The sequence below is a fragment of the Rhinopithecus bieti genome, unplaced genomic scaffold, assembly GCF_001698545.2.
Source record: "Rhinopithecus bieti isolate Rb0 unplaced genomic scaffold, ASM169854v2 scaffold_1306, whole genome shotgun sequence".
In the NCBI taxonomy this organism is placed as follows: domain Eukaryota; kingdom Metazoa; phylum Chordata; class Mammalia; order Primates; family Cercopithecidae; genus Rhinopithecus; species Rhinopithecus bieti.
The window spans coordinates 1,686,069-1,694,884 of NW_016803658.1; the positions used below are offsets into that span (position 1 = coordinate 1,686,069).

The following is an 8,816-nucleotide window of genomic DNA, read 5'->3' on the forward strand; positions in this document are numbered from 1 at the left end:
TTTTTTTTTTTTGAGACAAGCTCTCCCTCTATGTCGCCCAGACTGGAGAGTAGTGGCGCAATCTCGGCTCACTGCAACCTCCTTCTCTCAGGTTCAAGCCCTTCTCATGCCTCAGCCTCCCAACTAGCTGGGATTACAGGCACATGCCACCACGCCCCGCTAACTTCTGTATTCTTAGTAGAGATGGGGTTTCGCTGCCTTGGCCAGGCGGGTCTCAAACTCGTGACGTCAAGTGATCCGCCCACCCTGGCCTCCCAAAGTGCTGGGATTACAGGCGTGAGCCACTGGGCCCCAGCCAGGCCTAGTTTTTAACCGAGTTCTTTAGTTCGCTTTGCCTGCCATGGTGACCTTGGCTAACTCAACTTCCAGATGGTTTCGCTACCGGTTAGCTGCATAAAGGACAGTTCACAGCAGACTGCAGTGCGAACAAGAAACAAACTTTCATTGTGTTAAGCCATTGAGATTTATGGGTTATTTGCAACCTTAGCTAATGAATTACCTTGATAAATACACATTGTGGGGATAATGCTGTATTAACTCCTGCTTTGTGTAATCTCCTTAAGTATCCATATTTGCCATTAAGGAAGTTTTATATTCTGTAACTGTTGGTGGATTTCCATATAACACCATCACTCAGTGTTGGCCATTTGGTAAACAAAAATGTGTCATGCAGCAGCATGATTACTTTTGGTAGTTTATCAGATTTGTAGGAAACAATAGTTTCTCTTGTATTCAAAAGTAAAGAAACTCTGGTTCATAAGGTGGCAAACTCCCTTTTCAGAAACCTCACTGTGTGAACAACGGTGAAGTCTTCCAGTGCTTCCACTGCAGTAAATCAGCATTACCAATGTGACGTAAGTGTAATCTTCACTCTCCACTGCACTACACTCTCCTCACTTTCATGTGAGGGGAGCACTGAGACCACTGCGGTCTGATACTATGTAAGTATCAACTTTTTCCAGCCATCACTGTAGACATACAATTTTCTGCTTTTGATATTTAAGATTACACAGCAGGGAATATTAAGACCGTGCTTATTTTGCTTGTGAATAGTATGATTTTCCAAAATCCCCAAATTATATTGGTTATTTTGAGACTTCAAATCCACTCCCATTCCTACTCCCTCGCCTATGTTGGCATACACTATTTTAGAAGCAGAACTTAAGTTGTAGGGGAGGCGCTGGCAATTTGGAATATGAAAGAATGGGGCTGGTTTTACCTTGGTTGTTCTTGAATGGCTATTCTTATCCGAGTAAGGCAAACCCAGCATGGGTAGGCGCCCTGGAAGTGGACAAAATAAACCTGTGCTTGTATCAATTTGTATCTCCTCATGCTGTTTCCTATATGTCTTCCCTGAGAAAAACTGAGAAAATTGACCGGACTTTTGTTTTGTTTTGTTTTTGAGACACGGTCTTGCTCTGTCATCTAGGCTGGAGTGCAGTGGCACAATCTCGGCTCACTGCAGCCTTGACTTCTTAGGCTCAGGTGACCCTCCTGTCTCAGCCTCCTGAGTAGCTGGGACCACAGACACATGACATCATGCCCAGCGAATTTTTTGTTTTCTGTAGTGATGGGGTCTCCCGATGTCGCCCAGGCTGAGACTTTACAAAAAAAAAAGAAAAATATCTGGCCGGGCACGGTGGCTCACACCTGTATACCCAGCACCTTGGGAGGCCAAGGTGGGTGGCTCACTTGAGGTCAGGAGTTCGAGACCAGCCTGGCCAGCATCGTGGAACCCTGTCTCTACTACAAATACAAAAATTAGTCAGGCACATGGCATGCACCGGTAATCCCGGCCACTTGGGAGGTTGAGGTAGGAGAATGACTTGAACCAGGGAGGCGTGGAGGTTGCAGTGAGCCATGATCATGCCACTGGACTCCAGCCTGGGCAAGACTCCATCTCAAAAAAAAAAAAAAGAAAAAATATCTGGGTCCCCAGCCTCATGACCACCTTGCTGCTCAGCCTGCTGGCTGGCCCCCAAAAGGTTGCAGCCAAATGTGGTCGCTCCTTCGCCTGCCCCAAAGGATTCAAATGCTGTGGCGACAGCTGCTGCCAGGAGAATGTGTTCTTCCCTGGCCCCTTGAGGATCTTCGTCATCATGTTCCTGATCACCCTGCCCCTCTTGTGCATCTGTGACTGGCTAAGCACTACTGTCCCAACTACAGAGACCCGGACGCAGACGCCCTGACGGATTGCCGGGGACCCCGGGAACTGCCCTCCATCATCCCGCTAGAGAGGGTCAGAGCATCCCTTTCTGCACCCCCACCCTCCTACAGTGAGGTGATTCTGAAGCCTACCTGGGGCCCAACTTCCACAGAGCCACCCCCTCGCTACAGCTTCAGGCCTGAAGAATATACCGGGGATCAGAGGGCCATTGACAACCCAGCCTTCCGAGTCACCTCCTGCCTAGAATCTTGCCATCAGCCACCTCCTCCCCAGTGCCTCCTGGATCAAGCTAGAGACTGCTGGCACCCCAGGAATGTCCCTGCCCATCCTGCCATATCTCTGTTCATTCTTGGATTTAACTTACGGCTTTTTCTGCCTCTGTTCCCAACCCAGCTGCCTCTGTTGTCCTGAGGGTCAGGCTGGAGTGACAGTATCTGCCCACCCCCCAACCCAAGAGAGAGGCTGCTGGAAGGAAAATGCCGACCATTGGAGGTGCCCAACAGCAGAATGGGCTACTCTGAGGGGTAGTAAAAGCCCCATTTCTGGAGTTATGCAAATCTTGACTGGACAGTCAGCTCTGAGATTTTATCAGGGCACTTCTATACCTGTGGGAGACTGGACTGGATGAGCTCTGAGCCAGCTTCCAATCTTACTTGAATAGCGAACTCACTGTACCCACCCCCAACATGTGGTAAACACACATCCTCACTGAAAACAAAAAAATCTCTGATTTATGTGAAATATTTTATAAACTATAAAGCCACTAAAAACACTAGCTCTTCCACTTTCAATGAATTGACTGTTAAACCTATATAGAAAGTCACTTCATTCAGTTGCTTAAGTGTACATTTTGCAACTCTTCTTATCCTGAAGAGTATACTAGACAGATATATTGTTCAAGTTGCTCTGTGGTTGCTTTAATGCTCATACAAAAAAAAAATTAATGACTAATATGAGCATTTGGTTAACATGTTTTTTAAGACTTGAAATGTTGCTGCCATGTTCTGTACCTGTGCTATTCAATATGGTAGCCACTAGCCACATGTGACTATTGAGCCTCTGAATTGTGGCTAGTTTGATTAAAGAATTGATTTTAAAATTTTATCTGATTAAAAAAACTTAAGTTTAAATAACCATGTAGATAACACAAATATAGAAGGCTTCTGTAGTATAAAAAGTACTATTGGATAGCACTATTCTACACAAAATCCTCATAAATATTAGTTATTATTTAGAACTATGCCATCTGATATGTAGCTGTTGGTTACATGTAGCCATTGAACACCTGAAATGTGGTTATTCTGAATTGAGAAATGCTGTCAATATAAAATACATTAGATTTCAAAGGCATAGCATGAAAAAATGAAAATATGTAAAATGTCATAATAATTTTTATATTGATCATCATAGTAGGTAGAATAATGGCCCACTGAAGATCTCCATGTACACATCTTGAAAACCTGTGAATATGTTTCATATGTTACATGGTGAACGGGAATTAAGGCTGTAGAAGGAATTAAGGTTGCTAATCAGCTGACCTTATAACAGTGAGAATATGCTGGATTATCTGGGTAGGCCCAATACAACTACAAGGGTCCTTAACAGTAGAAAAGGAGATGTGACTACAGAAAAAAGACATAGAGGCTGGCCATCATGGCTCACACCTGTAATCCCAATACTTTGGGAAGTCAAGGTGAAAGGATCACTTGAGCCCAGATGTTTGAGACCCTGTCTCTACAAAAAAAAATTTTTAATTAGTTAGGCGTGGGGCTGGGCGCGGTGGCTCACGCCTGTAACCCCAGCACTTTGGGAGGCTGAGGTGGGCGGATCGTGAGGTCAGGAGATCGAGACCATAGTGGCTAACATGGTGAAACCCCATCTCTACTAAAAATACAAAAAATTGTGGTCCCAGCTCCTCAGGAGGCTGAGGCAGGAGAATGGCATGAACCCGGGAGGCGGAGCTTGCAGCGAGCCAAGATCAAGCCACTGCACTCCAGTCTGGGCAACAGAGCGAGACTCTGTCTCAAAAAAAAAAAAAAGAAAAAAAATAGCTGGGCATGGTGGTGCCTACCTGCAGTCCCAGCTTCTCAGCAGACTGAAGTGAGAGTATCACTTGAGCCCAGAAGGCTGAGGCTGCAATGAGTCGTGATTGTGTCACTGCACTCCAGCCTGAGTGACAGGACAGACCCTGCCTCAAAAAAAGAAAAAAGATGCAGAGATGCAACATTATTGGCTTTGAAGATAGAAGAAGGGGGCATCTAAGAAGCTGAAAAATACAAGGTAATGTATTCTCCCCTAGAACTTCAGAATAGAATGCAGTCCTGCTAACACTTTGGTTTTTGCCCATTGAGATCTATATTGGACTTCTGACCTATATAAATATGAATGAACAAATGAATGGGCCATGCATGGTGGCTCATGCCTGTAATTCCAGCACTTTGGGAGGCCCAGGCAAGTGGATCACTTCAGACCAAAGAGTTTAAGACCAGCCTGGGCAACATGGTGAGATCTTGTCTCTACAAAAAAAAAAAAAAAAAAGAAAACATTAGCCAGGCATGGTGGCGCATGCCTATACTCGGGAGGCTTGAGACAGGAGGATCGCTTGAGCCTGGGAGATTGAGGCTGCAGTGAGACATGATCATGCCATTGCACTCCAGCCTGGGCAACAGTGTGAGACCCATCTCCAAAACAACAAACTAAAACAAAAAAGCCTAAATAAATCAACAAAATAAATAAGTTTGTTTTAAGATACTGTTAGTAGTAATTTGTTACAGCAGCAAATAGACGATGAATACAATAATATTAAATAATACCTTGTATATAGTGACTTAAGTAAAATATAATGTTGAAGTTAATTTCACCTGTTTCTTTTTACTTTAAAAAATATGGCTATTGGGAGGCCGAGGTGGATGGATCACGAAGTCAGGAGATTGAGACCATCCTGGCTAACACAGTGAAACCCCGTCTCTGCTAAAAAACAGAAAAAATTAGCTGGGCGTGGTGGCAGGTGCCTGTAGTCCCAGCTACTCGGGAGGCTGAGGCAGGAGAATGGCATGAACCCGGGAGGCAGAGCTTACAGTGAGCTGAGATTGTGCCACTTCACTCCAGCCTGGGCGACAGAGCAAGACCCTGTACACCCCACCAAAAAATATGGCTACTAACTCTTATGTTCATCACAACACTATTCAGAATAGCAAAGACATGGGATCAACCCAGGTATCCATCAAAGGTGGAGTGAATAAAGAAAATGTGGTACATATACACCATGGAATACTACACAGCCATAAAAAAGAGTGAAATCATGGCCTTTGTAGCAACATGGATGCAGCTGGAGGCCATTATCCTAAATGAATTAATACAGGAACGAAAAATCAAATATCGCATGTTCTCATATATAAGTAGGAGCCACTACTTATGGGTATACATGAACATAAATGTGGCAACAATAGACACTGGGGACTACTAGAGGGAGGAAAGAAGGAAGTGGATGTATTAGTCTGTTCTCAAGCTGCTGATAAAGACATACCCGAGAATGAGTAATTTATAAAGAAAAAAGGTTTAATTAACTCACAGTTCCGCACAGCTGGAAAGGCCTCAGGAAACTTACAATCATGGCAGAAGAGGAAGCAAACACATTCTTTTCACATGGCAGCAGCAAGGGGAAGTGCCAAGCAAAAGGGTTTAAGCTCCTTATAAAACCATCAGATCTCATAATAACTCACTCACTATCATGAGGACAGCATGAGAGTAAGCGCCCCCATGATTAAATTACCTCCTACTGGGTCCCTCCCATGACACGTGGGGATTATGGGAGCTACAGTTCAAGATGAAATTTGGGTGGGACACAGCCCAACCATATCAGGGGTCAAGGGCTGAAAAACTACCTATTGGGTACTATGCTCACTATCTACCCCAAACCTCAGCATCATGCAATATACCCATGTGAGAAACCTGCACATGTACTCCCAAATCTAAAATAAAAGTTGAAGTTATTTTTTAAAATAGCAGAGAAAAATTCCCTAGTGGTATGTTCCTAAGTTGTACAGCCAAAATTTATTATTAAAAAAATTAACATGAAAAAAACCTGTATGCAAATGTTTGTAGGGGCTTTATCCATAATCACCCAAAACTGAAAATAACTCAAAAGTCCATCAACTAGAGAATGGATGAACAACCTGCTATATATCCATACAAATGGACTACAACTCAACAATAAAAAGGAACGAACACACGCAAAGTAAAATGTGGCTACTAGAAAATTACATATGTGGCTCACTCTGTCGCTCTCTTTTTTTGTTGTTTTTGTTTTTTCTTTAGAGACGGGGTCTTGCTGTGTCATCCAGGATGGCGTGCAGTGGCGCAATCATAGCTCATGCAGCCTCAATCTCCTAAGCTCAGGCAATCCTCCCACCTCAGCCTCTCATCATTCTCTATTTCTATTGGACAATGCTGATTTAGAACTTTTTGGCTTGATCATTTTGTGTTGGAGCAAAAGCAAAATTACTTTTTGAGAAGATTCTTGGGCTGTTTCCAAGTGCTCCTTTGGCTTACTTGCAAGATGGAGTTGGGAAGTGACTTTCTGTTTAGTCACTTGACCTCTTGAACTCCTTACCTTTCATAAGATAATATCAGTCTTACTTCTACTCTGCTAAGAGTTAAAAGTATATGATTCAGCACTTAACAGGCCATATAGAAAGTTACAGTCTACATATTGTCAGTGAACATGACCTCAGACTCACAGTTGTTTGTTCAGTATTTATCAATGTGAACAAAACAAAATCACAGTTTAATGTTCATTTAAAGAAGTCATGGCCAGGCACAGTGGCTCATGCCTGTAATCCCAGCACTTTGGGAGGCCTAGGTGGGTAGATCACTTGAGGTCAGGAGTTCAAGACCAGCCTGGCCAACATGGTGAAATGCAAAAATTGAAAAAAAAAAAAAAAATTCCAACTACTCGGGAGGCTGAGGCAGAAGAATCGCTTGAATCTGGGAGGCAGAGGTTGCAGTGAGCTGAGATTGCACCACTGCACTCCAGCCTGGGCACACCGTGAGACTCCATCTCAAAAAAAAAAAAAAAAAAAAAAAAAGTCATGATAACTGCTGAAATTACAGAGGCAAAGATAAGCATTTCATGCCTTTGGCAGTCCTAGTTCAGAAATAATGGTAGATATTTGCGTAAAACCATACTATAGAGATTTTGTGGTAGAAGCATTTCCTCCTGGGCACACGTATTTTTTAGCCTTTCTTGCAGTTAGACTATAGCCACATGATTGGGTTCTATCTAGTGGGAGTTGGCAGAGGGAATGTACTTTCAGACCTGACCATAAAATTCCATGCATGATTGTCTACGCATCCTGTTTTGCTTCTGTGATGACCTCAGAGGCCACATGCTGAAGATGGCAAAGTCACAAAATGGAAGGACTCCAGATCCCTGAGTTACCAAAGGAAAGAAAGTCAACAAAGAAAGTTGCGTGACTGACTTTGTGAGTGAGAAGTAAGCCACTGCTGTTTTAAGTCACAGAGATTTTGTTGTTTGTTATCACAGCATATCTTCGCTTACCCTAACTAATATATTTCTATTTAAAAACGACTTTTAGGTTGGGTGTGGTGGCTCATGCCTGTAATCCCAGCACTTTGGGAGGCCGAGGTAGGCGGATCACTTGAGGTCAGCAGTTTGAGACCAGCCTGGCCAACACAGTGAAACCCTGTCTCTACTAAAAATACAAAAATTAGCCAGGTGTGGTGGTGCATGCTTGTAATCCCAGCTACTCGGGAGGCCAAGGCAGGAGAATTGCAAGAACCGAGGAGGTGGAGGTTGCAGTAAGTTGACATTGCACCACTGCACTCTAGCCTGGAAGACAGAGCAAGACTCCATCTCAAAAAAAAAAAAAAAAAAAAAAAGACTTTTAGGGCTGGGCGCCTAAAATTACATGTGTGTAATCCCAGCACTTTGGGAGACTGAGGCGAGTGGATTGCTTGAGCCCGGGGGTTTCGAGACCAGCCTGGGCAATATGACGAAACCCTGTCTCTACTAAAAATACATAAAATTAGTGGGCCGTGGTGGTGCACGCTTGTACTCCCAGCTACTTGGGGAGCTGAGGCACGATAATTGCTTGAACCCGGGAGGTGGAGGTTGCAGTGAGCCGAGAACACGCCACTGTACTCCAGCCTGCACTGCAAAGCAAGACTCGGTCTCACATAAATAAATAAGACTTTTAGGCCGCAAACAGAGGCTCACATCTGTAATTCCAGCACTTTGGGAGGCTGAGGTGTGTGGATCTCTTGAATCCAGGAGTTTGAGGCCAGTCTGGGTAACATGGTGAAACCCTTTCTCTGTCATAAAAATATGAAAATTAGCTGGGCGTGGTGGTACATGCCTGTAGTCCCAACTACTCAGGAGGCTGAAGTGAGAGGATCACTTGGGCCCAGGAGGTGGAGGCTGCAATGAGCCAAGATTGCAAAACTGCACTACTGCCTGGGCAACAAAGCCAGACTCTGTCTCAAAATAAATAAATAAATAAATAAATAAATAAATAAATAAATAAATGTAAAAGTAAAAAATAAATAAATAAATTTTTTTTAGGAGTTGTTTAATTCTGGAACTCATAGGTAAATTTATCTTCAATTACTCTTTTTTTTTTTTTTTTTT

At 43.5% G+C, this 8,816-nt stretch overlaps 1 pseudogene; it reads left to right on the plus strand.

Annotated features, from left to right (window-relative positions):
- Positions 1–1,234: 1,234 nt before the first annotated feature.
- On the plus strand, positions 1,235–2,578 carry LOC108544328 (transmembrane protein 92 pseudogene; annotated as a pseudogene).
- The last annotated feature ends 6,238 nt before the right edge of the window (positions 2,579–8,816 follow it).